This window comes from Propithecus coquereli, unplaced genomic scaffold (genome assembly GCF_000956105.1).
Source record: "Propithecus coquereli isolate 6110/MARCELLA unplaced genomic scaffold, Pcoq_1.0 Scaffold61, whole genome shotgun sequence".
In the NCBI taxonomy this organism is placed as follows: domain Eukaryota; kingdom Metazoa; phylum Chordata; class Mammalia; order Primates; family Indriidae; genus Propithecus; species Propithecus coquereli.
This window is the reverse complement of record NW_012152063.1, coordinates 8,251,493-8,271,445: the sequence shown is the minus strand read 5'-3', so window position 1 is coordinate 8,271,445 and position 19,953 is coordinate 8,251,493. Positions and strand designations below refer to the sequence as shown.

Here is a 19,953-nt window from a genome sequence, read left to right as displayed (position 1 = left end):
TGATACTCCACTGCATGAACATACCACATTTTGTTTATCCATTCATTAGTTGATGGATGTTTGTGTTGTTTCCCCTTTTTGGCTATTATAAATACCGATCTTATGAACATTGATGTAAAATTTTTTGTGTGAACAGGTGTTTTCATTTCTCTTGGGTATACTACTGGGAGTGGAATTGCTGAGTCATATGGTAATTCTATGTTAAACGTTTTGAGGCATTGCCAGATTGTTTGCCAAAGCAGTTGCATTTTACATTCTTACCATCAGTATAAGAAGGTTCCAATTTCTCTATATCCTTTGCAGACACTTGTTATTATCTGACTCTTTGATTATAACCATCCTACTGGGTGTAAAGCGGTGTCTTAATGTGGTTTTGGTTTGCATTTCTGTGATGACTAATGATGTCAGACATCTTTTCATGTGTTTATTGATTGTATATCTTCTTTGAAAAAATACCTATTCAGATTTTTGCCCATTTTTTATGGGGTTATTCATCACTGAATTGTAAGAGTTCTTCCTATATTCTCGATACAAGTCTTTTATTAGATACACGATTTGCATGTTAGCCTGCACATGAATATGTAAATCCACGAGCTTACATGTCCTAATTTACTCTATACTTCCATCAGTATTCGTTTTATGTGAATAATTAGTATTAACTCCTGACCTCGAGCAATCCTCCTGCCTTGGCCTCCCAGAGTGCTAGGATTATAGGTGTGAGCCACTGTGCCTGGCCTTTTTATTTTCTTGATAGTGTTCTATGAAGCATGAGGTTTTTAATTTTGTCTTAAATATTTTTGAGTAATTGAACTACTTAAGTGTTTATAATGACTGCTCATTATTGTTACATGTGTAATTGGTAATTTACTTAACCACTCCTCATCATCTAACAAGTAACATAGTCATGAACATGTCTAGATGTCCATAAGTATTCAGCCATATTCCTGATGATTTCTTTCTTTTTTTTTTTTAGCCAGTCAAATTTAGTTTTTTTATTTTTTTGAAACAAGAGTCTCACTCTGTTGCCTGGGCTAGAGTGCCGTGGAGTCAGCCTAGCTCACAGCAACCTCAAACTCCTGGGCTCAAGCAATCCTCCTGCCTCAGCCTTCTGAGTAGCTGGGACTACAGGCATGCGCCACCATGCCCAGCTAATTTTTTCTATAGATTTTTAGTTGTCCAGCTAATTTCTTTCTGTTTTTAGTAGAGACAGGGTCTCACTCTTGCTCAGACTGGTCTCGAACTCGTGACCTCGAGTAATCCTCCCGCCTCGGCCTCCCAGAGTGCTAGGATTACAGGCATCAGCCACCCCGCCCAGCTATCCTGATGATTTCTTTAGTGATGATTAAACAAATGAATTAGCATGTTAAAGATTAAGAATGTTTCAAGGCTTTTTTTGGGTCAAATTTCTTGTGAGAAACCTTATGTCAAGTTACACTCCTATCAGCAAAGCACAAAACTTTTTTCAGTACTCCCTTGTTAGTGCTGCATGTTCATATTAACATTTATTAGCCGCAATTCATTTGGGCCTGTTGGTGTTCCTTGCCCTCTTGCAATTGGAGCTGCTGTGTTTTTTTCAAACTATTTGTGTTTTAAAGTCAGTTTTGCCAAATTATGCTTTTTCGTGGTCTGGTATTCTTAACTACACGTGTTAGATGGGATATTGTGTCCCTCTCATTCTAACTTCAATTGTAGATGACGTTAATGGAAGGTTGAGTTTTCTTTTTTCCCTTTAAGTGTTCCAGGTATTTTATTATAAGGCCTCATGGAACCAAAAAATGTAACTAATGTATATCTGAAGGACTAATTCTTGTGGGAAACATTTTTACCATTATTGACTTTGAAACCTACCTCTTCTTCTCCATTTGTTTTTACTTTTATTTTTAAACTAATGGAGCAGTGGATAAAATGCCAGCATCTGGGATGGTCTGCTACTGCTTTTGGAAGCCATGTAATCTTGGATATTTTCCCCTTCATTTAGAAAAGTCACTTCTTAATCAGTGATTTTACCCAAAATTATTTTGGAATTGTAATTAGGCTTTTGAACTGCTGGCTTTCCCCTTTCCTCTAGTAATTTGTGATCCATGCTTTTCTGCTAAAGAAGTAACCTAGTGAGTTACTGAAACTGGTGTTTGCTTCTAAGACTGCAATCTTCTGTTTTTCAGCTTAGGGGCTAAGGCCTGGAAGATGGACCAGGCAATTTCTGCTGTCCTAGCTTTTTGCTTGACTCTGCCCAGACTGGCATGCTGGGGGACACTGTGACTGAATGGGGGTTTGAAGAGAAGAGCAGCTTAATAGCTGGCCCTATGAAATTCCACGTGGCAGTTAAAAAGCCTTGTTCTTACCAACATGGATTTCTCAACAAGATGGCAGATTAGGGGGTGGGGGAAGCAAGGCGAATAATGTCATACTTAAGCATGGTGGTCTCCAGCCCAACCCTTGGGCTGTGGCCCATTAGGAACTGGTCACGCATCACAGTCTGAGCTCTCCCCCCACCCCTCCCCCACCCATGGAAAAATTGTCTTCCATGAAACCAGTCCCTGGTGCCAAAAAGGTTGGGGACCACTGCTTAAGCAAGTTACTTAAAAAAAAAAACTACCTGTTTTTTCCTCTGTAAAATTGGAATAATAGCCAAGGCATAAGTAAGATAGTATGTAAAATGTTTAGAACAATGCTTGATAGACTAGTTGTGTGAAAATTAAAAACTCAATAAAGTATTGGTCTCCTATGGGTATATGTGTGAACATATAAATGTACACTGATACCTTTTTAGAAATTGAGGTAAAATTCACATAATATAAAATTAACCATTTTAAAGTGTACATTTCAGTGTGTTAGGTTCATCTGTGTGAATGTTCCCAGTGTCAAGAATGAGGACTGGTATTGAGTCAAGGTGATGACAGAGTGATCACAAACACAGAGCAACTTAATACAGTTTATCACATAAAAGAAAGAATTGAAAGTAAAGGAAGCTACACAAAGGGAAAATACATTCCAGAGAGAGTGGAAAGGGTCAGTCTCCAAAAGTGGAGAAAGACGCCGGAGGCTGAGCATGTGTTGCCTTTTATAAGCCCACTAGTTTGTCCCGCCTTTCCCCTGGCAGGATTGGTTACCGTTTCCCACCTTAGGGGGTGATTGACAGTTTCGTGTTATATAACAGATTACATGACAGGTTACACGACAGGTTACACAACAGGGTAGGTTATATAATAGTTTCCTTTCCTGTGCATGCGTCTTTTCTAGAATTCTCCACAAAGCTCTACCCATGTTATGCTAATTAGGTGGTAATTCGCTCTAAGTCAGTTACTAGGAACTTTTTACTATGTATGTTCCCACTAGGGAACAGTTCCTACCCATAATTTGGTTCCCAGCTACAATTTGGCTCACACTCTCCGCCCTTTGTTACCTCCTTGCCACCTGTTTACCCTCCACCAGGCCTAACAAGTGGACTTCAGCATTTTCATCACCCCCCCAAAGACTTCCCCTGTGTGTAAGCAGTCACTTCCAATTTTCCCTTTCCCTCAACCCCTGGCAACCACTAATCAACTTTGTCTCTGTGGATTTACCTATTCTGACAAATGGGATCATACTGTGTGTGGCATTTTGTGTCTGACTTATTTTACTGTTTTTGAGGTTCACCCATAGTGTAGCACAAATCAATACTTCATTCATTTTTATGGCTAAATAATATCCCATTGTACAGTATCTGAGGGTTCCCTGCCCATGAATTCAACCTACCAAGGGTTGAGAATACTGGGGGGGGGGTGGATGGTTTTGTCTGTACTGAGCAGGTATAGACTTTTTTCCTTGTCATTATTCCCTAAACAATGCAGTATAGCAGCTGTTTACATAGTATTTACATTGTATTATGTGTTATAAGTAATCCAGAGATGATGTAAATTATATGGGAGGTGATGTGTATCGGTTATATGCAAATACCATACCATTTTATATAAAGGAATGAATATCCACGAACTTTGGTATCCAAGGGGGTTTCTGGAACCAGTCCCTCATGGATACTGAGGGATAGCTGTTATATCATGTTTTGTTGATCCAATCATTAATAGACACTTGGGGTTGCTTTCACCTTTGTGTGAAAAATATTGCTATGAACATGGGTATAAAAATGTCTCCTTGATTCACTGCTTTCAATTCTTTTGGGTATATACCCAGAAGTGGAATTTCTGGATCACATGGATATGGTAGTTCTATTTTTAATTTTTTTAAGGAACTGCCATACTTTATTTTCCATAGCAGCTGCACCATTTTACCCAGCAATATACAAGGCCTTCAGTTTTTCCACATCCTTGCCAGCACTCATTATTTTCCTTTTAAAAAAATTATAGCTGTTCTAATGGATGTGAAGTGATATTTCCTTGCGGTTTTGATTTACATTCCCCTAATAACTAATACTGTCAAGCATCTGCTTTTCTTTCTTTTTAAAGACAGGGTCTTGCTGTGTTGCCCAGGCTGTTCTTGAACTCTTGGCCTCGAGTGATCCTCCTGGTTGCTGAGATTACAGGCATAAACCACCGTGCTTGGCTAGGCATCTTTTCTTGTGACACACGTACTTCTCAAAACATTTGGAGAGACCCACCAAACTGACAGTGGTTTCTTCTAGAGTTGGGGGGAAGTCCCTGCTTTGGAAGCAGGTGGTTCAAAAAGGACTCTAATGTTATACTATGTGGAATGTTTTTACAAGTATTTCTGTAAAATACAGCCCAAGTTAATGCTGGTTAGTACCTTCATCTGACTGAAGTAGACAGATACATATTAATAGTATTGAGTGCTTGGAACATGAGCTACAGAAACATGGGAGTTGATAAAACTCTTTATCTGCCAAAGGACAGTTTTGGTTTTCCAGTGGAGGTGATGGCCAAGTAGGGATTGAACTGGTTTCAGTCTGTATGTTTATATTAAATTGTGTGGGGAAATGAAGCAGCTTATTAGACCAAGTGGTTGAAGAGTGTGGGCTCTGCAATCTGATAGCTGAGTTGGAATTATTTCTCCAGCGCCTGACTATCTATCCGAGTTCTGACAATGTCAACTTCCCTGTGCTGCAGTTTACCCATGTATAAAATGGAATAATGTTAGCTTATGGGATTGTGTTCATTAAATGAATTAAAGTAGATAAAACTTTTGGGACAGGGCCGCTCCCAGAGAGCATTCAAAAGTTATCAGTCACCATGATTGGTGACTGGAAAAAGGCTAGTATGGTGGATAGAACAGAGTGGCCTTAGAGGATGCATGGATCACATGGGGCCTTCGGGACACATTAGGGATTTTGAGTGCTATCTAAAATACAGGTGCGGTGACTCATGCTTTTAATCCTAGTACTTTGGAAGGCTGAAGTGAGAGGATCACTTGTGGCCAGGAGTTCAGGACTAGCCTAGGCAACATGGCGAGATCCCATCTCTACAAAGAAATTTTTAAAATGGCATGGTAGCATGCCCCTGTAGTCCCAGCTACTCAGGAAGCTGAGGCCGGAAGATTGCTTGAGCCCAGGAGTTACAGGTTACAGTGAGCTATGATCATGCCACTACACTCCAGCCTGGGCAGCAGAGTGAGACCCTGTCTCTAAAAAATATATTTATATAAAAATTTTTTTAAAATACAAAGGGAAGCTCTATACAGTGTGACTTGATCAACTCAGCTTTTAAAAGACAACCTAGCTCAGCACCGTGCAGTAGAAACATCATGTAAGTCACTTACGCTATGGATACATTTCTTCCACTGTGACTTTAGAGGTCAGTGTGAGTGGATGGTAACTTGGACAGTCACGTGCCCCCCACACCCCCACCTCTGCCTCTGCCTCTGCCTCCCTCTCTTGAGTGGCTCTAATCACATGACTTTTTGGAATCCTAAAGTATCATCTCCTCACTAACTTTTTTTTTTTTTTTTTTGAGACTGAGTCTCACTGTGTTGCCCGGGCTAGAGTGCCATGGCGTCATCCTAGCTCACAGCAACCTCAAACTCCTGGGCTCAAGTGATCCTACTGCCTCAGCCTCCGGAGTAGCTGGGACTACAGGCATGCGCCACCATGTCCGGCTAATTTTTTCTGTATATTTTTAGTTGTCCAATTAATTTCTTTCTATTTTTAGTAGAGACGGGGTCTCGCTCTTGCTCAGGCTGGTTTCGAACTCCTGAGCTCAAACAATCCGCCCGCCTCGGCCTCCCAGAGTGCTAGGATTATAGGCATGAGCCACCGCGCCCGGCCTTCCTCACTAACTTCTGAAAGTTGAGAGTGACTAGACAGTTGTGAGTTCTTGCTCTATGTGGCTCTAAAACTGGAACCTCCATGTGGTTTGATTGAGGCTTCCCTCTGGTGTTTTTCATTGGTAAGGATGATGTGTGATGTGGCTTCAGATTTATCGGTGATCTGGTCTGTGCGTGCAGGCCTTGACTTCAAAGTCATTTTCAGATTTTGGGGAGATAATGGTTTGAATGTTATCCAAGTAATTACGATGATAACATTTTAGAGAAATTTACATTGAAATGGCTATTTCTTTATTTTTTATGTGAATTTTATACCAATATTGACTAGAAATGATTATTGGGATCTGCAGTGTTCACTGTTCTTTGTTTAGAGTAGAGCTAGCTTTCTCTCAGATAGATGTAAAAGAGCAAAGTTCCTGGGATGATTTTCCCCTTAACAGACAAGTAGCTCCTGTTAAAAATGTCTTGAGCTGTGTTTGGAGGCAGTTGCCTTCCTCTTCATATCCCTAGCTCTACAAAGTTGATTCTGTGGAGACCTTTTGCTTTTCTTGTTGAAATGAGGAATAGTCAATGAGTTCTGGTGTACGCCCACCCCCCAAATGTTTAAGACTGGTTTTGGTATTTGGAAGGTTGTGAGGGTGTATGTTTGTGGTTTTGACAAGGTATTTGTTGGAGCAAGAAAGTGTAAAATATCCTGCTTTGAATTTTACTTTAGTTTCACTGTGGTTTTTGTAATGCTTGTGACTTTTCACTTCTACATCTTTTTGTATGAATTCACTGCAAAAATCTGCTTATATTAACATTACCATGGACTTTCAAAGGAACCTAGAATTATCTTTCTTTCCCCTCAGACAAAGACTGTTGTAACTTCTTTTTAACCTCTTACCTTTTATTGTTCCCCACTGAGCTGAGCTTTGGGTTCAGAAGTTAAGACCTGGTCCATTCCCTTAGAGAGTTTACAGGCTAGCCCAGCTCTGTCTAGATACAGCCACGTCGGAGGAGTAACCCACTTCCAGAGGGATTTTCAGGCTGTAGATTGGTGCACAGACTGTGATGTCCACCGTTGTTCCATCATCTTCTTAAACACATAAGGCAATTGTAACAAAGGCAAATAGAGAAGACTTGGAACCTAAGATGGTATGTGAAAAATTACCTGCCAGCTTAAACATGGAAGCCAGGGTTAACTATGAAAAGTAGATTACTTGTGACACACCTGACAATCACATCACTATAGTTAGTAATCACTAGTCTAGTGGGAGAATAAAGATCAGGAAAGAGATGATAAAATGACATTGCTTTCATTTCCAGGAACAGGTGTTGTGGAAGCTGGGGGAGAGAGGTACTTAACCCAGCCTTGAGGGGTGTGATAGAGCGTAGTCGTAGGGAAGTGTATGGAACAGGTAGACAACCTCCTACACCATGTTGAAGTCTGGACAACATCTATAGCAATTTGAAATCACTGAAGGGTAGTAACTTCTGTCAAGAGGATAGTCATGGGGTGTTGGGCTGGAGGCAAGCGTGCCGCTCCTACTCTTGTTTCAGATAGTTCAAAGGTGATGGGACCTTAGTGGTGTGTCTGCAGAGCATAAATTACATACTTCATGCCTGCAGTGGTAGCCACGGAAATGTAGCTGTTTTGTGGGTGTTAAGGCTCATGCAGGGGAAATCTGACAACACTGGAAGCACAAAAATAGTTTTTCTGCTACTTCAAATTAAAAAAAAAAATTAGGCCATTTCCTGATAATATTGTTGATCTGATTTTTTTTAACACTTTAATTGCTATATAATTCACATACCATAAAATTCCCTATTTAAAGTATACAATTCAGGAGTTTTTAGTATGTAAAGAGATACGTGCAACCACCACCACAGTTTTAGAACATTTTCATCACCTCACAAAGAAGCCTGTAGCTGTTGCCCTCCACCTTCCATTCTCACCAGCCCTGAGCAACCACTAATCTACTTTCTATCTTGACAGAGTTCCCTATTATGAACATTTCACACGAATCTTCTGTGGCTGTCTCCTTTCCCTTAGCATAACATTTTCAAGGTTCATCTAGGTTGTAGTGTGTATAAGTAGTACTTCCCTTTTTATGGTTGAATGATATTCCATTGTACGGATATACCACGTTTTGTTTATCTCTTACATTCGTCAGTTGATGGGCATTTGGGTGGTTTCTGCCTTTGGCCAGTATGATCTTAATTCTTTACCACTATGTTTGGGAAAGTGATATTTGCATTTATCATGTGATTGTTTCCATGCTATTTCTATATTTAGATGAACACTTTAAAAAAAAACCCTGAACTTTTGAGGGTTTCAAGTCCTCAATACATAAAAGGGGGGATTCTAAAGCCTCAGAGAGGCTTTAATTTGCATCAGTACCCTTTCTCTCCGCCAGTTGGAATTAAAAACTTACTTAAGCGTAGACAAATGTTTCCTTTCCAGCTTGAGTAAAATAAATTCATTTAGTTATGGGAAGTTTGGTTTCTTAGAGATTTGTGAAAGTGTTGGAAATGTACAGTGGAAGGTTGTTTTTTTGTTTGTTTGGGGGGATTTTTTGCCTTTAAAACTTAAAAACAAACATTTTGGCTGACATTGATAGGAGAATTAGAAAATACAGATGTTCGGCTGGGTGCAGTGACTCATGCCTGTAATGCTAGTACTTTGGTAGGCTGAGGTGGGAGGATCACTGGAGCCCAGGAGTTCGAAGACCAGTGTGGGCAACAGAGAGTTGATGATGCACGGCTATAGTCCCAGCTACTCGGGAGGCTGAGGCAAGAGGATCACTTGAACCCAGGAGTTGGAGGCTGCAGTGAGCTATGATGATGCCACTGTACTCTAGCCCAGTCTCACAACAGAGTGAGACCCTGTCTCAAAAAAAGAAAAGAAAAGGAAAAAAAAAGAAAATACAAATGTTCTAGGAACTGAGGGTGAGAGAAGAACCCAGGTCAGGTAATTTGTGACAGGTAACAGGAACATTGTCCTGTCTTCTTGTTTAATACAGGATTAGACAAAAAGTCACAACCCATCCAGAGTAAGTTGTTTACTCTCTGAGAGTTCAGTGGGCTGGCATGGTGTGGTACAATTTGGTAGCCCTGCTTGACATAAAAGAGAATATTCAGATAATGCCTGCTTAGTAAATTGATGGGAAACTGGATACTATAGCACTGGTTCATCATTTGGCAGTTGGAAACCCTTTTAAGATTTAGGGATTGTTTTAGGCTATTGACAGTTCTCTCCCCATTCTCTGTTACTACCTCCAAAACTTGTGCATAGAACTTTGAGTAAGACAACAAAGATTGAATGAAATACATCCACAGTGTCTAGGTAAAATCCTGTGGGTTGTGTTAATTTGTTAACAGCTGGGTACGAAGATTGATACTGGGCCTATTTCTTTTAAGGATTATAGTGTTTTTGGTTTTAGAGTCAGGTTTATTGAAGTAAGGTTTACATACAATAAAGTTCACCATTTTTAGTGCACAGGATTGTGGTTTCCAGTTGTTTTTCTAGAGATTTTGCACAAAGGATAGTTGGCAGCTGTTACCATTTATTTATTCTCAGAAATAGAATGTTTATACACAATTCTTGTTTTAAGATAGTAAACTCTATATGATATATGCAATGAAAATTTTGATGTATAGTTCCTCAATTTTTAGAAATATTTTTTCTTTAAACATTCCACTGGTAGATAAATCGATTTTTTTAAAGTTAAAGTTTACTTATTTATGTGTGCATATGTCTAAGAATATAATTTCTGTATCACTTTCTCAGGGGAGCTTTTGGAGAACATTAGTTTTATCAGTGTTATTGTAGGTTTAGTCAACATTGTTTATAGATCAAGTTATAACTTTTGTAGTATTGTCTCTAAGAGTAATGAAAGTTAAGGCGGTATAAGCTAAACTCTGGAGACTAATGTATTTAATTACTGAACAAATTGCTTTTAGGGAAAATTAAGAATGATATTATTTAAATATACTAAATTGGCAATGGTCCTCTCCCTATTCCCTGCACCCCTCCTACCCTGCCTCTCAACATATTCAAGTTGCTATAAAGCTCTACTATTAGTGTGGCTTTCATTTAAAAGCTAAATTTTAAAATGGTGGATGTACCCTTCCTGCTTCCTTAATTGCTTAAGATGGAGTAAATTAAAATACCTTGTTAGAATTCTAACTTATGTATGAATTAAAACATTTTGGTATTAAAAACTTTTCAGTTTTATGTAAAAGATATAAGTAGGTTGCCTTTTCTTCCCATTTTAAGAAACTGCCTATTGTATGTTTTCTCCTTGGATGGCATTATGAGAGGTTTTCTATTTTTTGGCCTTTATAAAATGTGTCTGTGATCAACATTACATGGCATATTTACCTGTAAAGCAGATGAGCACTTTTACTAAGAGTACTGTTCCTAATAATCTACACCAGGATTTCCTCCTGTGAAGTATTCACTTCACTTATGAAATATTTGAATGTCTTTTCATACCTGCAGATTCTAGTGCTGGGGATAGAGAGCAGTAAACAAAACATAACTGTTCTCATGAAGCACACATACGTACTAGTGGCTGAGACTGACGAATGGAATTTTATGTGGTAGCAGTTAAGTGCTCAGAACAACAATTTTTTAAATTTCAGCTTTATGACTTAACAGGAACTAATTAGAGACAAAGATTAATGTGCTTCTACTGGTATAGACCACTCAAAGGAAATTCAGCAAGTCAAAACTTAACTATGAAAGGGCATTCCATTCACAATTTGGGATTAACCTTATTTAAAAGAAAAAACAAAAAGCTCATCCCCAGACAAACCTTTATATGGATTTCAAATTGGAACCAGTAGACGAAAGCCTAAAAGATACCACATACAATAAGCATTGCTTCAGACAAAATTGCTTAAAAGTTTTGTAGGAAATCACCATAAAAATTTACCATGTTTCTTAATGGTTTGTTGTGTCCTGGGGCCAGAAAACATTTTCAAAGGACTGCCCTTTAAAATTTGCAATTAGAGACCGGGCTCACATCTATAATCCTAGCAGTCTGGGAGGCCGAGGCCAGAGGATCTCTTGAAGCCAGGAGTTGGAGAACAACCTGAAAGAGAGTGAGACCCTGTGTCTATATTTAAAAAAAAAAAAAAGTAGTAAAAAAACTTGCAATTAAATTGGTGAGTAAGTGGTTCACTGTAATTTATAGAAATTTATTTATTTTTCTTGTTGCAGTTAGATTCTAACAGGAACATATTCTTTTACTTTTCAAGACAAATTTGTTACAGCTCTTGGAAACGTAGGACACCTGAATTTGGTTTACATTGATGAGATGTACATCTGCAGTAGATATTATAATAAATTTATAGTTACTGTTTTAACAGCCTCACCATTAGAATGACATGCACAATATAATAATACAGCTACAGGAAATGTGGTACAAACAGCTTCAAATTTTACAACCCAGTATAGATTTAGAGATGTTCACTTCATTTTACACCTTTTCTATCTACATGTTTATAACTACTTATGTTGGTCTTTAATTCAAGACTCCAGGTAGAATATCAACTGTGCTTCCTTCATCTTGCTGCCTGCCTTGAGAGCAGTCTGTTCTCTTATACCCACTAGAGCTGTAAAAGGAAGTCCTTTGTAAAGGAACATCTTACAGATAAAACGTTAGTTTCTTAACTCGGGCACCTATCTTGTGACTTTGTATACAAGGAGGAAGTATGATGATGCGTTCATGTATGTGTGAGAAATATATGCTCCTTCTCCTTCCGTCCCAGGAGCCAGGTGGCTGTGGCTTTGAACCCTTTGCTGAGCCACTATTTCTTCTTGGTTGGCCATAGGAAAGGAGATTAACACCAGCAATCTAGGAATGGGCAGGAGAGAAGCCCACCGAGCGAGCCGTTTGTCCATCCCCATAGTTCCACAGTCCAAAGTCCCAATTCATTTTTTAACTCTCTTCTATCACAGTTATTAGTGACTTTAAGTCATATTCATTCCTGACCTTGCTAATAACTTGGGAAACTCAAAATTTATAATTTTCTCTCCCCCTCCTGATAGGTGCTGGATGGTTTACTAGTCCAGTATGGAGTGGTAGAAAGCTGTGAGCAAGGTACATGTCTTCTGAATTGCTTTCAATTTTGTAAAAGGAAGGAAGTAGAAAGAAAACTAACTTTTCTTCTCTTCGTTTTTTTCTTCCTCTAGTGAACACTGACTCGGAAACTGCAGTCGTAAATGTAACCTATTCCAGTAAGGACCAAGCTAGACAGTAAGCAGTTTAAAACTTTTTATACACACATACATACATATATATATATATAATAACTAGGTTAAATATAGTAAATTATATTTTGTGGACTTCACAATTGGAGAAGAGGTGGTGGGTAGCAGGAAAGAAACTTTACTTTGCAAAATTTGACCCTGCAATGGTCCCCTTGTTGTTGTTTTTTGAAAGTTTGTCTAGCAAGAATCTGCATTGGTTAAAGTTTTTATTACATTTTCAAGTATATCTTTAATGCCAATAATTGAGTGATCTAGTATGAAGCTGAATTACACCCTCTTTACAAAAAGCTCCGGGCCTAGGTATCGTTGCCAAATTACAAAAAGTCTCCCTCTCCCCTTTATTGGTACGATACACATATTACTGCTATTTTATCCAAAGCTGGTAAGTTGCTCGTGTGTTAAATTAACAACAGTGTTAGTTAAATCATCTTGTTCACTGATTTCTCTGATTGCAATTGTCATTGGGAATGTGTGGACATTGGACCAATGTAATTCGCTATTAGATTTATGAAAAAAATATATTCCAATGCAATTGACAGGCAATATTTTACAGATCAGATGATCTGCCCTAGGAAAAGATAATTCTATAGGCTTTTAATTATCTAATAAACTTAATGAGCACAAGAAAGAAAATGGGGGTCCCATGAATACTGCTTTTGACAGATCTGTTCAGAACATGAACGCGGAGGAATGGTACACCAAGTGCCCAGCAGCACAGCGCTGTCAGCGGACTACAAAAGTCTTAACCATCTCCAGATACAGTACAGGGAGGAACAGACGCCTGTCCTCCGTGTGGGAAAGCTGAAAGGGAAGACCACGCTGGCTGACCCTGAGCACTAAAGGAGAAAGATGAAACAAGCTGCAAGAGCAGGAAGTGAGCTAGGTTACCAAAACAGTACCCACTCAGAGTAGGACTGTGAAAGGAAAGATAAGACTGGGAAGAACATGGCAATTTGTATAACACAAATGGAACTTTATTTTTTAAACTGGTAATATTCACATGGTTTAAAATTTTAAAGGTCACATAGTGGAAATCTTCCTCCCAGTATTATTTCCCCAACCTCATCCCTTGTGTGAGAGAACCACATAGAAGACAGATACGTGTGTATTTTTCCTCCTTTTACACAAGTGATACCATAATATTTGAGTGTCTTGTACATATAAATATATTTTTTATAGTTGCATAGTATTTGATTATATGGCTATAGAATGATTTATCCTCATTTGGATATTTAGGTTTCTAGTCTCTTGCAGTTATGACCAATGCTCTATCGAATCTTTTTGCATGTGTTACTGTGCATGTGTGTGAAGATATCTATAGGATACATTTTGAGAAGTAGAATTGCATTTGTAATTTTATCCTTTATAGCGCTTGGACTAGTTTAAATTCTCTTCAGCATTGTATGAAAGTCTGTTTCTCCATACACTCCCCAACACAGGGCTTTATCAAACTTTGCCGATCTAGTAGGTGAAAGTGGTATCTCGTGTTAATTTTCATTTTTCTCCTAAGTGAGACTCAAGGGGTTTTAATATGTTTAAACATATTCTATTTTTCCTTCTGTTTGCATCCTTTGTTCATTTAACAAATTTTAGCACTGTTTATATGAGGTCTTGGACATTTTAGAAATTGTGGTATGAGTTGTAACACAAATTGATTTTTACAAATTTTGTTCTTCAATCATATCATGTAAGAAGAAGAGGAAAATTGATCCCTTTATACCTGCAGTAGATTGGGGGATAAAAGTGAGGACAGTGAAAAAGCAGAGGGAGGCTTCCCTGGCCTTCTGTGTTTTATTGTTGATTAGAAAATGTGGGATGATATGATAAACCTGAGGATATTTAGAGACTGTCAGAGGTCTGTTCTAGTTTCCTTATTTGAAAACTTGGATGTGACTATCTAGCTAAAGGGAAAAAAAATGCTTAATTTGACAGCTTAGTCAAACGGGAGAGCATATATTGGAGACATAATCTATATAGCTTTGAAGAGACATAAGATGATCTTTGGTGTAGGATGAGTTCATCAGCATTTAGCCCCCCTGCCCCTAAAAAAAAATTGAAGCGTTAAGAGTATAAGCACAAGAAACATAGACCAGGTAGTCAAGGCAGAATTATTGCTGAAAATAATACTAACATGACAGCAAGCTGAATGTGGAGACATTGACGTTCTCAAAATTCTTTATGGTGGTTGTTGGAGATTGGCGGGCTGCTATTGATGCCAGGGAGGGCAGGAAAAGGCTGTTAAGAATTGTGTAATTTAGTCATTTCAATTAGGAAAGTAGCCATCATTGCCCTTCATCTAATATTTAATAAGTTAACATTTATTGAATACTAACTTGACCAAAAGTTGCCAATGAATAAAGGCAAAGTCTCTGTCCTCAAGGACAAGCCTTCCAGTGATGAGAGTATTTGGAGAGGGACCACGCAATTTTATTCATAGTTCCTGTCTACGTCAAGTTTCCTTATAAGAATAGTGTTCTCACTCCCTCCCCAAGAATTCTAAAGATTGAAGAGAATTAGAAAGCAATTGGGTATTTAGAGAAAGTTAATAGATCTAAAAAAAAAAAATGGAAAACTCTATTATACAATGTTACGAAAATTGTTGTCTATTAGAGTTTCCTAATACACTATTTTTTTTTTTTTCTTCCCTAAGACAGAGTCTTGCTCTGTTGCCCCTTTTAGAGTGCAGTGCTGTCATCAGCTAACTGCAACCTCAAACTCCTGGGCTCAAGCAATCCTCTTGCTTCAGCCTCCCGAGTAGCTGGGACTACAGACACCACCAAGCCTGGCTAATTTTTCTATTATTAGGAGAGACGGGGTCTCTCTATGCTGGTTGCTGCCCAGGCTGGTCTTGAACTCCTGGCCTCAAGTGATCCTCCCATCTTGACCTCCCACAGTGCTGGGATTACAGGCATGAGCTACCATGCCCAGCCATAATAAGCTATTTTAAAAAAAAGGGATATGGAGTGCTGCTCATTCTGTGAGGAGAATTTTGAGAGGCATTGGGTGTATTGAGGAAAGTGTGGGCTCTGAGCTTCAGTTTTCTCGACTACAAAATGAGGATTAAAAAGAAACAATTTGGGGCCGGGTGCAGTGGCTCACGCCTGTAATCCTAGCTCTCTGGGAGGCCGAGGCGGGCGGATTGTTTGAGCTCAGGAGTTCGAGACCAGCCTGAGCAAGAGCGAGACCCCATCTCTACTAAAAATAGAAAGAAATTAATTGGACAACTAAAAATATATAGAAAAAATTAGCCGGGCATGGTGGCGCGTGCCTGTAGTCCCAGCTACTCGGGAGGCTGAGGCAGGAGGATCGCTTGAGCCCAGGAGTTTGAGACCAGCCTGGGCAACACAGCGAGCCCCCATCTCTGCAAAAAATAAAAGAAATGTATGGGCATGGTGGCGCGTGCCTGTAGTCCCAGCTACTCGGGAGGCTGAGGCAGGAGGATCACTTGAGCCCAGGAGTTTAAGTCCAGCCTGGGCAACACAGCGAGCCCCCATCTCTGCAAAAAATAAAAGAAATGTATTCATGCACATGTATGTTCTCAAAATATTTATAGAAAACAGTCTTATCAACAGGCCTGGCACATAGGCACTCAATAAATAGTAACTTGTGTTTAACCTGCTGGTTCTGGGCTGCTTCTAAGCAGCTTGAAGTGTCTTCCAGCACTTGTTCCAGAGAACCCTGAAAGCCTGCTCTGTGGGCTCTGGCCTGACAGCCTGCTTCCTAAACCACCCTGGTGTCATTTCTCCATACCTTCCTTGTTAGGCAACCCAAAGCTCAATCTTTAGGTCATGAGGACTGCATGGATAGTCTCAATTTTCTCTTCTGAGCACCTGCCACTTGGAAAGCTATGTGACTGGGATGTGCATGTGAAGGTGTGAGTAGAGCTTGGAGGTTTGGAGTTGAATTCTGGAGTCAGTGTGCAGGGAATGGACTCTGTGTGTCACCACTTTTCTAGCTGTGACTTTGGTCAAGCTAATCTGTGATGGTTCATCCCCATCTCTAATATGGGAATGATTAGAGTCTTTAGCTCATGAGGCTATTGAGAGGAACTAAGTTATTGCCTCCAAAACACGTATTAAAATAGAGCTTAAAAGTTAGCTATTCATTTTCTAATATGTTTTATTGCTGCTAATACCCTGTTATTTGCTGAGGAGCTAGGGAACTAGTTTTAAAATGTTTGTAGCAGCCTCTATTACTTAAAACTCTATGAATGACACTTTTAAGAGGATTCCTCAAATATGACTATGTCTGTAAGACAGAATTTAACATGGAAATTCCTGCCACCTTGTGGCTAAGATAAATCAAAGGTTAATAGCACGCAGAGGTAATACATATGATTGTTTTAGGCTTAAGTCTTGAACTCGCAACTTATTAAAATAATGAAATTAATAAAAAATAAAGGTTTAAATCTTATTTCATTAGTTTTTTTCATTAAAAATAGCAGTGCTAGCAAATGCACCTTTCATTCCTTGGAGCAACAGAGGCTCACTTACATCTTCCAGGCTTGCTGAGATAAAACAGTCCAGGACAGACTTTACGCTGGAGGATTTGTCATGTGTGACAAGAAATAACCCCTTACAATGTTTAGGCATTTTGTTCTTATACTGTCTCTTGTTTGGGGTTGTACTGATGTTTATTTTGTTAGGGAACATGAATGTCTATTCATACTTAGAAGCTATCGTTGCAGCTCCTTTATTGCAGTGTGGATAACTACTACGTAGTTACCAGGTAAACGTAGTTACCATTAGAAGTGTTTGAAGAAACATGGCCAATAGCTGAAGGGAAGGAAATTCTCACTTAAACTTTTAAAATTATGTAAATAGAAGATTTACCATGGAAAAAGAAATAAAGCAGCGAAACAAAAATTTCTTGCCATTTTGCTATTCAGAAATAGCTTATCGCTGTTAAATTCGCCAGACTTTCATAGACTTTGTCCCATGCATCATAACTTTCGAAATTACTAAAATCATTCTGCGGAGTCTTGTGGATTGTTTTTTCATTAAATATGTTTGTGCTGTTATCTATATACAGCATCTCATCTTCACTACAGTTTATATATCCAATCCTCTAGCAGTGGTCCCACAGCATTTTGGCACCAGGGACCAGATTCACGGAATGGGGCGGGTGTGGAGGGATAGATGGGAGTAGGAGGTGGAGCTCAGGCAGTGATGTGAGTGATGGGGAGCAGCTGTAAATACAAATTTAGCTTGCTAACACAAGCCACTCATCTCCTGCTGTGTGTGCACCCCCTCCCTCCATCCCCTTTCTAAGTTTCATGGAAGACAGTGTTTGTGGGGCCCAGTCCCTAATAGACCACGGTACTGGTCTGAGGCCCATGGGTTGGGAACTGCAGCTCTATTGTACGCCATCGAGGTGTTTCCTTCCCACCCCCCTTTTAGAACAAATTCAGTCATGAAGCCCTTTGTAGGCAAATACATATTTGGGCTTTAGCTGTAATTGTTGCCTTAAGATGCAGATGCCTGCAGTGCTGTTACAAGGCTTTCGATAATTATTGCTGAATTGTATCTATGAACTTCTTATTCTTGGTACAAGGAGAGAATTTATGATTTTTCAGTAATGGTTAAACCTCATTTTGTTAGGACCTATGTGTAATATACAGCAGTGGCATCTGAGAATAAGAAAAGGGAGATTTTAGACATAGAATTTCAGAGCTGAAAGGAATCACGTCTAATCTTTTAGTTTTACAGGTGAGGCAGCTAATGCCAAACAGGAAAATGACCTTTCCGAGGTAACATGGCTGCTTAATGTTCCAGTTGGACTAGAATTCTGGTCTCTAGTCCATATTCTTTTTCACTATTCAGATCTGTATGTGTGGACTCTTGGTAAGTTTAACTTCTCTGGGTCTCATTTCTTCTTTCATTCCTTCCCACTCATTCTCAAGTTGAAACATTACCTCTATCAAGACCCTTTCAGAGCTGGGCTCATGCCTGTAATTCTGTCACTCTGGGAGGCCCAGGTGGGAGGATGGCTGAAGCTCAGGGTTCGAGACCAGCCTGAGCAAGAGCGAGACCCCATCCTTGCTAAAAATTTAAAAAATTAGCTGGGTGTTGTGGTGCACACACATATTCCCAGCTACTTAGGAGGCTGAGGCAGGAGGATCGCTTGAGCCTACGAGTCTGAGGTTGTAGTGAGCTAGGCTAATGCCACGGCACTCTCGCCTGGGTGACAGAGCAAGACTCTGTCTCCAAAAAAAAAAAAAAAAACCCCTTTCAGCTCTAAACTGTGATCCATCCCAACAAAGCTTTTCATCAATACAGTTAAGTGCTACCAACTAACAAAATTACTCAGCATCTTCTACGTGACTTTTTTTCTTTTTTTTTTGAGACAGAGTCTCGCTCTGTTGCCCTGGCTAGAGTGAGTGCCATGGCGTTAGCCTAGCTCACAGCAACCTCAAACTCCTGGTCTCAAGCGATCCTACTGCCTGAGCCTCCTGAGTAGCTGGGACTACAGGCATGCACCACCATGCCCGGCTAATTTTTTCTATATATTTTTAGTTGTCCAGATAATTTCTTTCTGTATTTTTAGTATAGACAGGGTCTCGCTCTTGCTCAGGCTGGTCTCGAACTCCTGAGCTCAAACAATCCACCCGCCTCGGCCTCCCACAGTGCTAGGATTATAGGTGTGAGCCACCGCGCCCGGCCTTTCTACATGACTTTTAAAATAGCCTCAAGAGCAAAGAGTCAAGTAATGATGAAAAACAGCATCCTGAGCAATATACAATGTAGGATAAACATCTTTGTTCTGTTGAATTGAATGCATATGTTTAGAATAATTGTGATGACAGTTGTTCATCTCATGCCTTACATATACTATAGGTTTGGTGAAAATACTCAAATTTTTCCCCATGAACTCAGCAGATCACCCACCCTATGATATAGCTGAATATCAAACTTTGTGCATAGAAAGGTTTCAGTGGTTTATTTAAAATTCAGAAACTTAGGATCTTTAGTCATGAGAATGTCATTGTTCTGCAGTTATTATACTTTTGTACTTTTTCACCTGTGACTGAGTTTGGAGCACTGTGGTTTGAGGGGTTAGGAACTCTGCTTCGTTGGTGGTTAGACAGCTGGATCTGCCCAATAGGGGCGTCTGTCTCTGCCTGGAGCAGCCTGAATTTGGAGCCTTTGGGGCTCGGACTCACACTGGATACTGGAGCACAGTGCCATGGACCTCCTGAGTGAGAGAATCTTTTCTTTTCCCCTTAAAGAAAAATCTTTTTAAAGCAGCACAATGAAATTTAGAAGTTATAGTTTGTGCCATGTTGTGACATGTGACTTTAGATAGTCCAGAATATTTAGAAGCATCTGGTAACTTATGTGCTTACCTCTGTTTATACTCATGGAGGAGGATGTTTGTCGCATTCAAGAAAGAAGTTATGTAGTTTTTTGCAACATTACTGGCTTAATTTCATCATCAAAATTTACTAATTCTCTTCCGAAGCTGGCAATGCTGTTTAT

General features: G+C 39.5%; 1 protein-coding gene across 1 annotated transcript in view; it reads left to right on the top strand.

The window, feature by feature from the left end:
• The window catches only part of LOC105822431 (insulin-like growth factor 2 mRNA-binding protein 3), a 93,168-nt gene that overhangs the window by 38,597 nt on the left and 34,618 nt on the right, over positions 1-19,953 (top strand). Inside the window, exons 2-3 of the mRNA XM_012659413.1 lie at positions 12,254-12,305; positions 12,398-12,461. The gene's annotated coding sequence lies outside the window, so the exon portion shown is untranslated. The remainder of the gene's footprint in view (positions 1-12,253; positions 12,306-12,397; positions 12,462-19,953) is intronic.